The 15,718-nt window shown below is 47.1% G+C and overlaps 15 non-coding genes across 15 annotated transcripts; all 15 read right to left on the reverse strand.

Annotated features, from left to right (window-relative positions):
- Positions 1 to 906: 906 nt before the first annotated feature.
- On the reverse strand, positions 907 to 979 carry Trnak-cuu (transfer RNA lysine (anticodon CUU)). Its single transcript has one exon. It is a non-coding gene; the product is annotated as a tRNA-Lys (tRNA).
- Positions 980 to 1,431: 452 nt separating this feature from the next.
- Positions 1,432 to 1,504, reverse strand: Trnar-ucg (transfer RNA arginine (anticodon UCG)). The gene has a single exon. It is a non-coding gene; the product is annotated as a tRNA-Arg (tRNA).
- Positions 1,505 to 2,946: 1,442 nt separating this feature from the next.
- On the reverse strand, positions 2,947 to 3,019 carry Trnar-ucg (transfer RNA arginine (anticodon UCG)). The gene has a single exon. It is a non-coding gene; the product is annotated as a tRNA-Arg (tRNA).
- A 1,442-nt stretch (positions 3,020 to 4,461) lies between these two features.
- Positions 4,462 to 4,534, reverse strand: Trnar-ucg (transfer RNA arginine (anticodon UCG)). Its single transcript has one exon. It is a non-coding gene; the product is annotated as a tRNA-Arg (tRNA).
- A 502-nt stretch (positions 4,535 to 5,036) lies between these two features.
- On the reverse strand, positions 5,037 to 5,108 carry Trnat-agu (transfer RNA threonine (anticodon AGU)). Its single transcript has one exon. It is a non-coding gene; the product is annotated as a tRNA-Thr (tRNA).
- A 338-nt stretch (positions 5,109 to 5,446) lies between these two features.
- Positions 5,447 to 5,519, reverse strand: Trnak-cuu (transfer RNA lysine (anticodon CUU)). Its single transcript has one exon. It is a non-coding gene; the product is annotated as a tRNA-Lys (tRNA).
- A 452-nt stretch (positions 5,520 to 5,971) lies between these two features.
- Trnar-ucg (transfer RNA arginine (anticodon UCG)) lies at positions 5,972 to 6,044 on the reverse strand. Its single transcript has one exon. It is a non-coding gene; the product is annotated as a tRNA-Arg (tRNA).
- Positions 6,045 to 7,395: 1,351 nt separating this feature from the next.
- Positions 7,396 to 7,468, reverse strand: Trnar-ucg (transfer RNA arginine (anticodon UCG)). Its single transcript has one exon. It is a non-coding gene; the product is annotated as a tRNA-Arg (tRNA).
- Positions 7,469 to 8,397: 929 nt separating this feature from the next.
- On the reverse strand, positions 8,398 to 8,470 carry Trnak-cuu (transfer RNA lysine (anticodon CUU)). The gene has a single exon. It is a non-coding gene; the product is annotated as a tRNA-Lys (tRNA).
- A 600-nt stretch (positions 8,471 to 9,070) lies between these two features.
- Positions 9,071 to 9,143, reverse strand: Trnar-ucg (transfer RNA arginine (anticodon UCG)). Its single transcript has one exon. It is a non-coding gene; the product is annotated as a tRNA-Arg (tRNA).
- A 929-nt stretch (positions 9,144 to 10,072) lies between these two features.
- Positions 10,073 to 10,145, reverse strand: Trnak-cuu (transfer RNA lysine (anticodon CUU)). The gene has a single exon. It is a non-coding gene; the product is annotated as a tRNA-Lys (tRNA).
- A 452-nt stretch (positions 10,146 to 10,597) lies between these two features.
- Trnar-ucg (transfer RNA arginine (anticodon UCG)) lies at positions 10,598 to 10,670 on the reverse strand. Its single transcript has one exon. It is a non-coding gene; the product is annotated as a tRNA-Arg (tRNA).
- A 946-nt stretch (positions 10,671 to 11,616) lies between these two features.
- Trnak-cuu (transfer RNA lysine (anticodon CUU)) lies at positions 11,617 to 11,689 on the reverse strand. The gene has a single exon. It is a non-coding gene; the product is annotated as a tRNA-Lys (tRNA).
- A 1,454-nt stretch (positions 11,690 to 13,143) lies between these two features.
- Positions 13,144 to 13,216, reverse strand: Trnak-cuu (transfer RNA lysine (anticodon CUU)). The gene has a single exon. It is a non-coding gene; the product is annotated as a tRNA-Lys (tRNA).
- A 1,454-nt stretch (positions 13,217 to 14,670) lies between these two features.
- Trnak-cuu (transfer RNA lysine (anticodon CUU)) lies at positions 14,671 to 14,743 on the reverse strand. Its single transcript has one exon. It is a non-coding gene; the product is annotated as a tRNA-Lys (tRNA).
- Between the last annotated feature and the right edge of the window lie 975 nt (positions 14,744 to 15,718).

The raw sequence follows: 15,718 nt of genomic DNA on the forward strand, positions 1-15,718 counted from the left end.
ACAACTTATATACGACTCATCTCGAAACGCTCACACCCCCTGAGTAATTGTGTTTTCGTTCCACACAGCCGCTGCCCCTTACTCCTTCCCACACATTCGTTACATTCAACCTCTTACGAGACCGACCAAAAATAGACAGGAAAACAAGACTACACACTTTGCGCATTCGGAATCGATGGCAGGGTGTCCCTCGCCGCATTTGCTACGATGGCCATTTGCTACTTCTGCAGAAGCGGCGGCGGCGACGACGACGACGACGACGACGACGACGACCGCGAGAGGCTCAGAGATTTGTGAGAAATACATCTATAAAATGTAATTCAGACTGCCTCGTCCCACCTTATGCCGTACCGCTTTGGCCAATGCTTTATCTGCGCCATACGCCTTAATCACATCTGAGAGTAATTCTTAATAAAACGCCTCTCGCTAATTGTTCGTCATCACAGATACTGTTTGCTATACGGCCATGACGCGCAACTGATTTCCAAAATTCGTCTTCCTTCTGTGAGGATGGAACTCACGACTCCTGGTTTACTAGACCAGTGCTCTACCACTGAGCTAAAGAGGCGCGGCCTAGCGGAACTTTTGCGTACTTCGTCAGTACGGTCTTCTGAATCATCAGACTTCAGCTCACAACACTTCATATTTTTGACTAATATTTGCAGCTATGGCGACCCATTACTGCTTGGCTACACATCTGACACGTAGCCGATGTTCTCTCCAAACAAAACCACCTGCACTTCAGAACATGACTTTCACACATGTCTACAAAATCACCTTCACCTTCAAATACAGTTTTCTTGCGACTGATTGAGACGTAGGCAAATTTTAAAGTTGCTATTTCCATTACATCACGTTAATCAGAAAATCGGTAATTTACATCTGCAGCTGAGATAAATTCCGTTCCGCCCAGCGTAGGGCTCGAACCCACGACCCTGTGATTAAGAGTCTCATGCTCTACCGACTGAGCTAGCCGTGCTGCCTCGTTGGGTACCTGCTGGGTAGCAGATCACACAGTACTCGTTTGGGTTGGTTGGTCCCATACAGAATCTCTCCATGCTGCCTAATGTTTTCCTAACGTCACACTCGTCACGTACTTCACTTTTATTTCATAATCATTTCTGAGAGGTAAAGGAATTGCATGACAATCTGCAGAGGTAGCGGCGTCAAAATTAACACACACACTCGACGTGACTCAAAAGCCGAACGAGTTACTTTCCGACGTCGTTTTAGATGTGCAAGTGCCAGTCAAACCTCGCGGTGAGGGCACTCTGCCGACCATTTCGCTAGTTAACACCGGTCTTGTTGTGTGTGTTCCAAGCTCAAGTCCATCTCCAAGCACAAAATGGTCAACAGCAACATTCAGACGGTTTCGTACTGCACAATTGCTACATTAAAACGGTATGTTTGTTTTTCAGAACTGGAAAAACACGACCGTGACAGGATTCGAACCTGCAATCTTCGGATCCGAAGTCCGACGCCTTATCCATTACGCCACACAGTCACTAACGACCAAGTATAACTTATATACGACTCATCTCGAAACGTTCACACCCGCTGAGGTATTGTGTTTTCGTTCCACACAGCCGCTGCCCCTTACTCTTTCCCACCCATTCGTTACATTCAACCTCTTACGAGACCGACCAAACATAGACAGGAAAACAAGACTACACACTTTGCGCAATCGGATCGATGGCAAGGTGTCCCTCGCCGCATTTGCTACGATGGCCAATTTGCTACTTCTGCAGAAGCGGCGGCGGCGGCGACGACGACGACGACGACGACGAACGCGAGAGGCTCAGAGATTTGTGAGAAATACATCTATAAAATGTAATTCAGACTGCCTCGTCCCACCTTATGCCGTACCGCTTTGGCAAATGCTTTATCAGCGCCATTCGCCTCAATCACATCTGAGAGTAGTTCTTAATAAAACGCCTCTCGCTAATTGTTCGTCATCACAGATACTGTTTGCTATACGGCCATGACGCGCAACTGATTTCCAAAATTCGTCTTCCTCCTGTGAGGATGGAACTCACGACTCCTGGTTTACTAGACCAGTGCTCTACCACTTAGCTAAAGACGCGCGGCCTAGCGGAACTTTTGCGTACTTCGTCCGTACGGTCGTCTGAATCATCAGACTTCAGCTGACAACACTTCACATTTTTGACTAATATTTGCAGCTATGGCGACCCATTACTGCTTGGCTACACATCTGACACGTAGCCGATGTTCTCTCCAAACAAAACCACCTGCACTTCAGAACATGACTTTCACACATGTCTACAAAATCACCTTCACCTTCAAATACAGTTTTCTTGCGACTGATTGAGATGTAGGCAAATTTTAAAGTTGCTATTTCCATTACATCACGGTAATCAGAAAATCGGTAAATTACATCTGCAGCGGAGAAAAATTCCGTTCCGCCCAGCGTAGGGCTCGAACTCACGACCCCGTGATCAAGAGTCTCATGCGCTACCGACTGAGCTAGCCGTGCTGCCTCGTTTGGTACCTGCTGGGTAGCAGATCACACAGTACTCGTTTGGGTTGCTTGGTCCCATACAGAATCTCTCCATGCTGCCTAATGTTTTCCTAACGTCACACTCGTCACGTACTTCACTTTTATTTCATAACCATTTCTGAGAGGTAAAGGAATTGCATGACAATCTGCAGAGGTAGCGGCGTCAAAATTAACACACACACTCGACGTGACTCAAAAGCCGAACGAGTTACTTTCCGACGTCGTTTTAGATGTGCAAGTGCCAGTCAAACCTCGCGGTGAGGGCACTCTGCCGACCATTTCGCTAGTTAACACCGGTCTTGTTGTGTGTGTTCCAAGCTCAAGTCCATCTCCAAGCACAAAATGGTCAACAGCAACATTCAGACGGTTTCGTACTGCACAATTGCTACATTAAAACGGTATGTTTGTTTTTCAGAAATGGAAAAACACGACCGTGACAGGATTCGAACCTGCAATCTTCGGATCCGAAGTCCGACGCCTTATCCATTACGCCACACAGTCACTAACGACCAAGTATAACTTATATACGACTCATCTCGAAACGTTCACACCCGCTGAGGTATTGTGTTTTCGTTCCACACAGCCGCTGCCCCTTACTCTTTCCCACCCATTCGTTACATTCAACCTCTTACGAGACCGACCAAACATAGACCGGAAAACAAGACTACACACTTTGCGCAATCGGATCGATGGCAAGGTGTCCCTCGCCGCATTTGCTACGATGGCCAATTTGCTACTTCTGCAGAAGCGGCGGCGGCGACGACGACGACGACGACGACGACGACGACGAACGCGAGAGGCTCAGAGATTTGTGAGAAATACACCTATGAAATATAATTCAGACTGCCTCGTCCCACCTTATGCCGTACCGCTTTGGCAAATGCTTTATCAGCGCCATTCGCCTCAATCACATCTGAGAGTAATTCTTAATAAAACGCCTCTCGCTAATTGTTCGTCATCACAGATACTGTTTGCTATACGGCCATGACGCGCAACTGATTTCCAAAATTCGTCTTCCTCCTGTGAGGATGGAACTCACGACTCCTGGTTTACTAGACCAGTGCTCTACCACTTAGCTAAAGACGCGCGGCCTAGCGGAACTTTTGCGTACTTCGTCAGTACGGTCGTCTGAATCATCAGACTTCAGCTGACAACACTTCACATTTTTGACTAATATTTGCAGCTATGGCGACCCATTACTGCTTGGCTACACATCTGACACGTAGCCGATGTTCTCTCCAAACAAAACCACCTGCACTTCAGAACATGACTTTCACACATGTCTACAAAATCACCTTCAAATACAGTTTTCTTGCGACTGATTGAGACGTAGGCAAATTTTAAAGTTGCTATTTCCATTACATCACGGTAATCAGAAAATCGGTAAATTACATCTGCAGCGGAGAAAAATTCCGTTCCGCCCAGCGTAGGGCTCGAACTCACGACCCCGTGATTAAGAGTCTCATGCGCTACCGACTGAGCTAGCCGTGCTGCCTCGTTTCGTACCTGCTGGGTAGCAGATCACACAGTACTCGTTTGGGTTGGTTGGTCCCATACAGAATCTCTCCATGCTGCCTAATGTTTTCCTAACGTCACACTCGTCACATACTTCACTTTTATTTCATAATCATTTCTGAGAGGTAAAGGAATTGCATGACAATCTGCAGAGGTAGCGGCGTCAAGATTAACACACATACTTGACGTGACTCAAAAGCCGAACGAGTTACTTTCCGACGTTGTTTTAGATGTGCAAGTGCCAGTCACACCCCGCGGTGAGGACACTCTGCCTACCATTTCGCTAGTTAACACCGGTCTTGTTGTGTGTGTTTCAAGCTCAAGTCCATCTCCAAGCACAAAATGGTCAACAGCAACATTCAGACGGTTTCGTACTGCACAATTGCCACATTAAAACGGTATGTTTGTGTTTCAGAACTGGAAAAACACGACGGTGACAGGATTCGAACCTGCAATCTTCGGATCCGAAGTCCAACGCCTTATCCATTAGGCCACACAGTCACTAACGACCAAGTATAACTTATATACGACTCATCTCGAAACGCTCACACCCCCTGAGGAATTGTGTTTTCGTTCCACACAGCCGCTGCCCCTTACTCTTTCCCACCCATTCGTTACATTCAACCTCTTACGAGACCAACCAAACATAGACAGGAAAACAAGACCACACTTTGCGAAATCGGAATCGTTGGCAGGGTGTCCCTCGCCGCATTTGCTACGATGGCCATTTGCTACTTCTGCAGAATCGGCGGCGGCGACGACGACGACGACGACGACGACCTCGAGAGGCTCAGAGATTTGTGAGAAATACGTCTATAAAATGTAATTCAGACTGCCTCGTCCCACCTTATGCCGTACCGCTTTGGCAAATGCTTTATCAGCGCCATTCGCCTTAATCACATCTGAGAGTAATTCTTAATACAACGCCTCTCGCTAATTGTTCGTCATCACAGATACTGTTTGCTATACGGCCATGACGCGCAACTGATTTCCAAAATTCGTCTTCCTCCTGTGAGGATGGAACTCACGACTCCTGGTTTACTAGACCAGTGCTCTACCACTGAGCTAAAGAGGCGCGGCCTAGCGGAACTTTTGCGTACTTCGTCAGTACGGTCTTCTGAATCATCAGACTTCAGCTGACAACACTTCATATTTTTGACTAATATTTGCAGCTATGGCGACCCATTACTGCTTGGCTACACATCTGACACGTAGCCGATGTTCTCTCCAAACAAAACCACCTGCACTTCAGAACATGACTTTCACACATGTCTACAAAATCACCTTCACCTTCAAATACAGTTTTCTTGCGACTGATTGAGACGTAGGCAAATTTTAAAGTTGCTATTTCCATTACATCACGTTAATCAGAAAATCGGTAATTTACATCTGCAGCTGAGAAAAATTCCGTTCCGCCCAGCGTAGGGCTCGAACCCACGACCCTGTGATTAAGAGTCTCATGCTCTACCGACTGAGCTAGCCGTACTGCCTCGTTTGGTACCTGCTTGGTAGCAGATCACACAGTACTCGTTTGGGTTGCTTGGTCCCATACAGAATCTCTCCATGCTGCCTAATGTTTTCCTAACGTCACACTCGTCACGTACTTCACTTTTATTTCATAATCATTTCTGAGAGGTAAAGGAATTGCATGACAATCTGCAGAGGTAGCGGCGTCAAAATTAACACACACACTCGACGTGACTCAAAAGCCGAACGAGTTACTTTCCGACGTCGTTTTAGATGTGCAAGTGCCAGTCAAACCTCGCGGTGAGGGCACTCTGCCGACCATTTCGCTAGTTAACACCGGTCTTGTTGTGTGTGTTCCAAGCTCAAGTCCATCTCCAAGCACAAAATGGTCAACAGCAACATTCAGACGGTTTCGTACTGCACAATTGCTACATTAAAACGGTATGTTTGTTTTTCAGAACTGGAAAAACACGACCGTGACAGGATTCGAACCTGCAATCTTCGGATCCGAAGTCCGACGCCTTACCCATTGCGCCACACAGTCACTAACGACCAAGTATAACTTATATACGACTCATCTCGAAACGTTCACACCCGCTGAGGTATTGTGTTTTCGTTCCACACAGCCGCTGCCCCTTACTCTTTCCCACCCATTCGTTACATTCAACCTCTTACGAGACCGACCAAACATAGACAGGAAAACAAGACTACACACTTTGCGCAATCGGATCGATGGCAAGGTGTCCCTCGCCGCATTTGCTACGATGGCCAATTTGCTACTTCTGCAGAAGCGGCGGCGGCGACGTATGCCGTACCGCTTTGGCAAATGCTTTATCAGCGCCATTCGCCTCAATCACATCTGAGAGTAATTCTTAATAAAACGCCTCTCGCTAATTGTTCGTCATCACAGATACAGTTTGCTATACGGCCATGACGCGCAACTGATTTCCAAAATTCGTCTTCCTCCTGTGAGGATGGAACTCACGACTCCTGGTTTACTAGACCAGTGCTCTACCACTTAGCTAAAGACGCGCGGCCTAGCGGAACTTTTGCGTACTTCGTCCGTACGGTCGTCTGAATCATCAGACTTCAGCTGACAACACTTCACATTTTTGACTAATATTTGCAGCTATGGCGACCCATTACTGCTTGGCTACACATCTGACACGTAGCCGATGTTCTCTCCAAACAAAACCACCTGCACTTCAGAACATGACTTTCACACATGTCTACAATATCACCTTCACCTTCAAATACAGTTTTCTTGCGACTGATTGAGACGTAGGCAAATTTTAATGTTGCTATTTCCATTACATCACGGTAATCAGAAAATCGGTAAATTACATCTGCAGCGGAGAAAAATTCCGTTCCGCCCAGCGTAGGGCTCGAACTCACGACCCCGTGATTAAGAGTCTCATGCGCTACCGACTGAGCTAGCCGTGCTGCCTCGTTTCGTACCTGCTGGGTAGCAGATCACACAGTACTCGTTTGGGTTGGTTGGTCCCATACAGAATCTCTCCATGCTGCCTAATGTTTTCCTAACGTCACACTCGTCACGTACTTCACTTTTATTTCATAATCATTTCTGAGAGGTAAAGGAATTGCATGACAATCTGCAGAGGTAGCGGCGTCAAGATTAACACACATACTTGACGTGACTCAAAAGCCGAACGAGTTACTTTCCGACGTTGTTTTAGATGTGCTAGTGCCAGTCACACCCCGCGGTGAGGACACTCTGCCTACCATTTCGCTAGTTAACACCGGTCTTGGTGTGTGTGTTTCAAGCTCAAGTCCATCTCCAAGCACAAAATGGTCAACAGCAACATTCAGACGGTTTCGTACTGCACAATTGCCACATTAAAACCGTATGTTTGTTTTTCAGAACTGGAAAAACACGACGGTGACAGGATTCGAACCTGCAATCTTCGGATCCGAAGTCCAACGCCTTATCCATTAGGCCACACAGTCACTAACGACCAAGTATAACTTATATACGACTCATCTCGAAACGCTCACACCCCCTGAGGAATTGTGTTTTCGTTCCACACAGCCGCTGCCCCTTACTCTTTCCCACCCATTCGTTACATTCAACCTCTTACGAGACCGACCAAACATAGACAGGAAAAGAAGACCACACACTTTGCGCAATCGGAATCGATGGCAGGGTGTCCCTCGCCGCATTTGCTACGATGGCCATTTGCTACTTCTGCAGAAGCGGCGGCGGCGACGACGACGACGACGACGACCACGACGACGACGACGACCGCGAGAGGCTCAGGGATTTGTGAGAAATACATCTATAAAATGTAATTCAGACTGCCTCGTCCCACCTTATGCCGTACCGCTTTGGCAAATGCTTTATCAGCGCCATCCGCCTTAATCACATCTGAGAGTAATTCTTAATAAAACGCCACTCGCTAATTGTTCGTCATCACAGATACTGTTTGCTATACGGCCATGACGCGCAACTGATTTCCAAAATTCGTCCTCCTCCTGTGAGGATGGAACTCACGACTCTTGGTTTACTAGGCCAATGCTCTACCACTGAGCTAAAGACGCGTGTCCTAGTGGAAGTTTTGCGTACTTCGTCAGTATGGTCGTCTGAATCATCAGACTTCAGTTGACAACACTTCATATTTTTGACTAATATTTGCAGCTATGGCGACCCATTACTGCTTGGCTACACATCTGACACGTAGCCGATGTTCTCTCCAAACAAAACCACCTGCACTTCAGAACATGACTTTCACACATGTCTACAAAATCACCTTCACCTTCAAATACAGTTTTCTTGCGACTGATTGAGACGAAGGCAAATTTTAAAGTTGCTATTTCCATTACATCACGTTAATCAGAAAATCGGTAATTTACAACTGCAGCGGAGAAAAGTTAAGTTCCGCCCAGCGTAGGGCTCGAACCCACGACCCTGTGATTAAGGGTCTCATGCTCTACCGACTGAGCTATCCGTGCTGCCTCGTTGGATACCTGCTAGGTAGCAGATCACACAGTACTCGTTTGGGTTGGTTGGTCCCATACAGAATCTCTCCATGCTGCCTAATGTTTTCCTAACGTCACACTCGTCACGTACTTCACCTTTATTTCATAATCATTTCTGAGAGGTAAAGGAATTGCATGACAATCTGCAGAGCTAGCGGCGTCAAAATTAACACACATACTTGACGTTACTCAAAAGCCGAACGAGTTTCTTTCCGACGTTGTTTTAGATGTGCAAGTGCCAGTCAAACCTCGCGGTGAGGGCACTGTGCCGACCATTTCGCTAGTTAACACCGGTCTTGTTGTGTGTGTTTCAAGCTCAAGACCATCTCCAAGCACAAAATGGTCAACAGCAACATTCAGACGGTTTCGTACTGCACAATTGCTATATTAAAACGGTATGTTTGTTTTTCAGAACTGGAAAAACACGACCGTGACAGGATTCGAACCTGCAATCTTCGGATCCGAAGTCCGACGCCTTATCCATTTTTTGGTCAACAGCAACATTCAGACGGTTTCGTACTGCACAATTGCTACATTAAAACTGTATGTTTGTTTTTCAGAACTGGAAAAACACGACCGTGACAGGATTCGAACCTGCAATCTTCGAATCCGAAGTCCGACGCCTTATCCGTTAGGCCACACGGTCACTGACGACCAAGTATAACTGATATACGACTCATCTCGAAACGCTCACACCCCCTGAGGAATTGTGTTTTCGTTCCACACAGCCGCTGCCCCTTACTCTTTCCCACCGATTCGTTACATTCAACCTCTTACGAGACCGACCAAACATAGACAGGAAAACAAGACCACACACTTTGCGCAATCGGAATCGATGGCAGGGTGTCCCTCGCCGCATTTGCTACGATGGCCATTTGCTACTTCTGCAGAAGCGGCGGCGGCGACGACAACGACGACGACGACCACGACGACGACGACGACCGCGAGAGGCTCAGAGATTTGTGAGAAATACATCTATAAAATGTAATTCAGACTGCCTCGTCCCACCTTATGCCGTACCGCTTTGGCAAATGCTTTATCAGCGCCATCCGCCTTAATCACATCTGAGAGTAATTCTTAATAAAACGCCTCTCGCTAATTGTTCGTCATCACAGATACTGTTTGCTATACGGCCATGACGCGCAACTGATTTCCAAAATTCGTCTTCCTCCTCTGAGGATGGAACTCACGACTCCTGGTTTACTAGACCATTGCTCTACCACTTAGCTAAAGACGCGCGGCGTAGCGGAACTTTTGCGTACTTCGTCCGTACGGTCGTCTGAATCATCAGACTTCAGCTGACAACACTTCACATTTTTGACTAATATTTGCAGCTATGGCGACCCATTACTGCTTGGCTACACATCTGACACGTAGCCGATGTTCTCTCCAAACAAAACCACCTGCACTTCAGAACATGACTTTCACACATGTCTACAAAATCACCTTCACCTTCAAATACAGTTTTCTTGCGAATGATTGAGACGTAGGCAAATTTTAAAGTTGCTATTTCCATTACATCACGGTAATCAGAAAATCGGTAAATTACATCTGCAGCGGAGAAAAATTCCGTTCCGCCCAGCGTAGGGCTCGAACTCACGACCCCGTGATTAAGAGTCTCATGCTCTACCGACTGAGCTAGCCGTGCTGCCTCGTTGGGTACCTGCTGGGTAGCAGATCACACAGTACTCGTTTGGGTTGGTTGGTCCCATACAGAATCTCTCCATGCTGCCTAGTGTTTTCCTAACGTCACACTCGTCACGTACTTCACTTTTATTTCATAATCATTTCTGAGAGGTAAAGGAATTGCATGACAATCTGCAGAGCTAGCGGCGTCACAATTAACACACATACTCGACGTGACTCAAAAGCCGAACGAGTTACTTTCCGACGTTGTTTTAGATGTGCAAGTGCCAGTCAAACCTCGCGGTGAGGGCACTCTGCCGACCATTTCGCTAGTTAACACCGGTCTCGTTGTGTGTGTTCCAAGCTCAAGTCCATCTCCAAGCACAAAATGGTCAACAGCAACATTCAGACGGTTTCGTACTGCACAATTGCTACATTAAAACTGTATGTTTGTTTTTCAGAACTGGAAAAACACGACAGTGACAGGATTCGAACCTGCAATCTTCGAATCCGAAGTCCGACGCCTTATCCGTTAGGCCACACGGTCACTGACGACCAAGTATAACTGATATACGACTCATCTCGAAACGCTCACACCCCCTGAGGAATTGTGTTTTCGTTCCACACAGCCGCTGCCCCTTACTCTTTCCCACCCATTCGTACATTCAACCTCTTACGAGACCGACCAAACATAGACAGGAAAACAAGACCACACACTTTGCGCAATCGGAATCGATGGCAGGGTGTCCCTCGCCGCATTTGCTACGATGGCCATTTGCTACTTCTGCAGAAGCGGCGGCGGCGGCGGCGGCGGCGGCGGCGACGACGACGACGACGACGACGACGACGACGACGACGACCGCGAGAGGCTCAGAGATTTGTGAGAAATACATCTATAAAATGTAATTCAGACTGCCTCGTCCCACCTTATGCCGTACCGCTTTGGCAAATGCTTTATCAGCGCCATTCGCCTTAATCTCATCTGAGAGTAATTCTTAATAAAACGCCTCTCGCTAATTGTTCGTCATCACAGATACTGTTTGCTATACGGCCATGACGCACAACTGATTTCCAAAATTCGTCTTCCTCCTGTGAGGATGGAACTCACGACTCCTGGTTTACTAGACCAGTGCTCTACCACTGAGCTAAAGACGCGCGGCCTAGTGGAAATTTTGCGTACTTCGTCAGTATGGTCGTCTGAATCATCAGATTTCAGTTGACAACACTTCATATTTTTGACTAATATTTGCAGCTATGGCGACCCATTACTGCTTGGCTACACATCTGACACGTAGCCGATGTTCACTCCAAACAAAACCACCTGCACTTCAGAACATGACTTTCACACATGTCTACAAAATCACCTTCACCTTAAAATACAGTTATCTTGCGACTGATTGAGACGTAGGCAAATTTTAAAGTTGCTATTTCCATTACATCACGTTAATCAGAAAATCGGTAATTTACATCTGCAGCGGAGAAGAATTCCGTTCCGCCCAGCGTAGGGCTCGAACCCACGACCCTGTGATTAAGAGTCTAATGCTCTACCGACTGAGCTAGCCGTGCTTCCTCGTTGGGTACCTGCTGGGTAGCAGATCACACAGTACTCGTTTGGGTTGGTTGGTCCCATACAGAATCTCTCCATGCTGCCTAATGTTTTCCTAACGTCACACTCGTCACGTACTTCACTTTTATTTCATAATCATTTCTGAGAGGTAAAGGAATTGCATGACAATCTGCAGAGCTAGCGGCGTCAAAATTAACACACATACTTGACGTGACTCAAAAGCCGAACGAGTTACTTTCCGACGTTGTTTTAGATGTGCAAGTGCCAGTCAAACGTCGCGGGGAGGGCACTCTGCCGACCATTTCGCTAGGTAACACCGGCCTTGTTGTGTGTGATTCAAGCTCAAGACCATCTCCAAGCACAAAATGGTCAACAGCAACATTCAGACGGTTTCGTACTGCACAATTGCTACATTAAAACGTTATGTTTGTTTTTCAGAACTGGAAAAATACTAACGTGACAGGATCTGAACCTGCAATCTTCGGATCCGAAGTCCGACGCCTTATCCATTAGGCCACACGGTCACTGACGACCGAGTATAACTTATATACGACTCATCTCGAAACGCTCACACCCCCTGAGGGATTGTTTTTTCGTTCCACACAGCCGCTGCCCCTTACTCTTTCCCACCCATTCGTTACATTCAACCTCTTACGAGACCGACCAAACATAGACAGGAAAACAAGACCACACACTTTGCGCAATCGGAATCGATGGCAGGGTGTCCCTCGCCGCATTTGCTACGATGGCCATTTGCTACTTCTGTAGAAGCGGCGGCGGCGGCGGCGGCGACGACGACGACGACGACGACGACGACGACGACGACGAACGCGAGAGGCTCAGAGATTTGTGAGAAATACATCTATAAAATGTAATTCAGACTGCCTCGTCCCACCTTATGCCGTACCGCTCTGGCAAATGCTTTATCTGCGCCATTCACATCTGAGAGTAATTCTTAATAAAACGCCTCTCGCTAATTGTTCGTCATCACAGATACTGTTTGCTATACGGCTATGACGCGCAACTGATTTCCAAAATTCGTCTTCCTCCTGTGAGGATGTAACTCACGACTCCTGGTTTACTAGACCAGTGCTCTACCACTGAGCTAAAGACGCGCGGCCTAGCGGAACTTTTGCGTACTTCGTCCGTACGGTCGTCTGAATCATCAGACTTCAGCTGACAACACTTCATATTTTTGACTAATATTTGCAGCTATGGCGACCCATTACTGCTTGGCTACACATCTGACACGTAGCCGATGTTCACTCCAAACAAAACCACCTGCACTTAAGAACATAACTTTCACACATGTCTACAAAATCACCTTCACCTTCAAATACAGTTATCTTGCGACTGATTGAGACATAGGCAAATTTTAAAGTTGCTATTTCCATTACATCACGTTAATCAGAAAATCGGTAATTTACATCTGCAGCGGAGAAGAATTCCGTTCCGCCCAGCGTAGGGCTCGAACCCACGACCCTGTGATTAAGAGTCTCATGCTCTACCGACTGAGCTAGCCGTGCTGCCTCGTTGGGTACCTGCTGGGTAGCAGATCACACAGTACTCGTTTGGGTTGGTTGGTCCCATACAGAATCTCTCCATGCTGCCTAATGTTTTCCTAACGTCACACTCGTCACGTACTTCACTTTTATTTCATAATCATTTCTGAGAGGTAAAGGAATTGCATGACAATCTGCAGAGCTAGCGGTGTCAAAATTAACACACATACTTGACGTGACTCAAAAGCCGAACGAGTTACTTTCCGACGTTGTTTTAGATGTGCAAGTGCCAGTCAAACGTCGCGGTGAGGGCACTCTGCCGACCATTTCGCTAGGTAACACCGGCCTTGTTGTGTGTGATTCAAGCTCAAGACCATCTCCAAGCACAAAATGGTCAACAGCAACATTCAGACGGTTTCGTACTGCACAATTGCTACATTAAAACGTTATGTTTGTTTTTCAGAACTGGAAAAATACTAACGTGACAGGATCTGAACCTGTAATCTTCGGATCCGAAGTCCGACGCCTTATCCATTAGGCCACACGGTCACTGACGACCGAGTATAACTTATATACGACTCATCTCGAAACGCTCACACCCCCTGAGGGATTGTTTTTTCGTTCCACACAGCCGCTGCCCCTTACTCTTTCCCACCCATTCGTTACATTCAACCTCTTACGAGACCGACCAAACATAGACAGGAAAACAAGACCACACACTTTGCGCAATCGGAATCGATGGCAGGGTGTCCCTCGCCGCATTTGCTACGATGGCCATTTGCTACTTCTGTAGAAGCGGCGGCGGCGGCGGCGGCGACGACGACGACGACGACGACGACGACGACGACGACGAACGCGAGAGGCTCAGAGATTTGTGAGAAATACATCTATAAAATGTAATTCAGACTGCCTCGTCCCACCTTATGCCGTACCGCTCTGGCAAATGCTTTATCTGCGCCATTCACATCTGAGAGTAATTCTTAATAAAACGCCTCTCGCTAATTGTTCGTCATCACAGATACTGTTTGCTATACGGCTATGACGCGCAACTGATTTCCAAAATTCGTCTTCCTCCTGTGAGGATGTAACTCACGACTCCTGGTTTACTAGACCAGTGCTCTACCACTGAGCTAAAGACGCGCGGCCTAGCGGAACTTTTGCGTACTTCGTCCGTACGGTCGTCTGAATCATCAGACTTCAGCTGACAACACTTCATATTTTTGACTAATATTTGCAGCTATGGCGACCCATTACTGCTTGGCTACACATCTGACACGTAGCCGATGTTCACTCCAAACAAAACCACCTGCACTTAAGAACATAACTTTCACACATGTCTACAAAATCACCTTCACCTTCAAATACAGTTATCTTGCGACTGATTGAGACATAGGCAAATTTTAAAGTTGCTATTTCCATTACATCACGTTAATCAGAAAATCGGTAATTTACATCTGCAGCGGAGAAGAATTCCGTTCCGCCCAGCGTAGGGCTCGAACCCACGACCCTGTGATTAAGAGTCTCATGCTCTACCGACTGAGCTAGCCGTGCTTCCTCGTTGGGTACCTGCTGGGTAGCAGATCACACAGTACTCGTTTGGGTTGGTTGGTCCCATACAGAATCTCTCCATGCTGCCTAATGTTTTCCTAACGTCACACTCGTCACGTACTTCACTTTTATTTCATAATCATTTCTGAGAGGTAAAGGAATTGCATGACAATCTGCAGAGCTAGCGGCGTCAAAATTAACACACATACTTGACGTGACTCAAAAGCCGAACGAGTTACTTTCCGACGTTGTTTTAGATGTGCAAGTGCCTGTCAAACGTCGCGGTGAGGGCACTCTGCCGACCATTTCGCTAGGTAACACCGGCCTTGTTGTGTGTGATTCAAGCTCAAGACCATCTCCAAGCACAAAATGGTCAACAGCAACATTCAGACGGTTTCGTACTGCACAATTGCTACATTAAAACGTTATGTTTGTTTTTCAGAACTGGAAAAATACTAACGTGACAGGATCTGAACCTGCAATCTTCGGATCCGAAGTCCGACGCCTTATCCATTAGGCCACACGGTCACTGACGACCGAGTATAACTTATATACGACTCATCTCGAAACGCTCACACCCCCTGAGGGATTGTTTTTTCGTTCCACACAGCCGCTGCCCCTTACTCTTTCCCACCCATTCGTTACATTCAACCTCTTACGAGACCGACCAAACATAGACAGGAAAACAAGACCACACACTTTGCGCAATCGGAATCGATGGCAGGGTGTCCCTCGCCGCATTTGCTACGATGGCCATTTGCTACTTCTGTAGAAGCGGCGGCGGCGGCGGCGGCGACGACGACGACGACGACGACGACGACGACGACGACGAACGCGAGAGGCTCAGAGATTTGTGAGAAATACATCTATAAAATGTAATTCAGACTGCCTCGTCCCACCTTATGCCGTACCGCTCTGGCAAATGCTTTATCTGCGCCATTCACATCTGAGAGTAATTCTTAATAAAACGCCTCTCGC

Source organism: Schistocerca gregaria, chromosome 3, assembly GCF_023897955.1.
Source record: "Schistocerca gregaria isolate iqSchGreg1 chromosome 3, iqSchGreg1.2, whole genome shotgun sequence".
Lineage (NCBI taxonomy): Eukaryota > Metazoa > Arthropoda > Insecta > Orthoptera > Acrididae > Schistocerca > Schistocerca gregaria.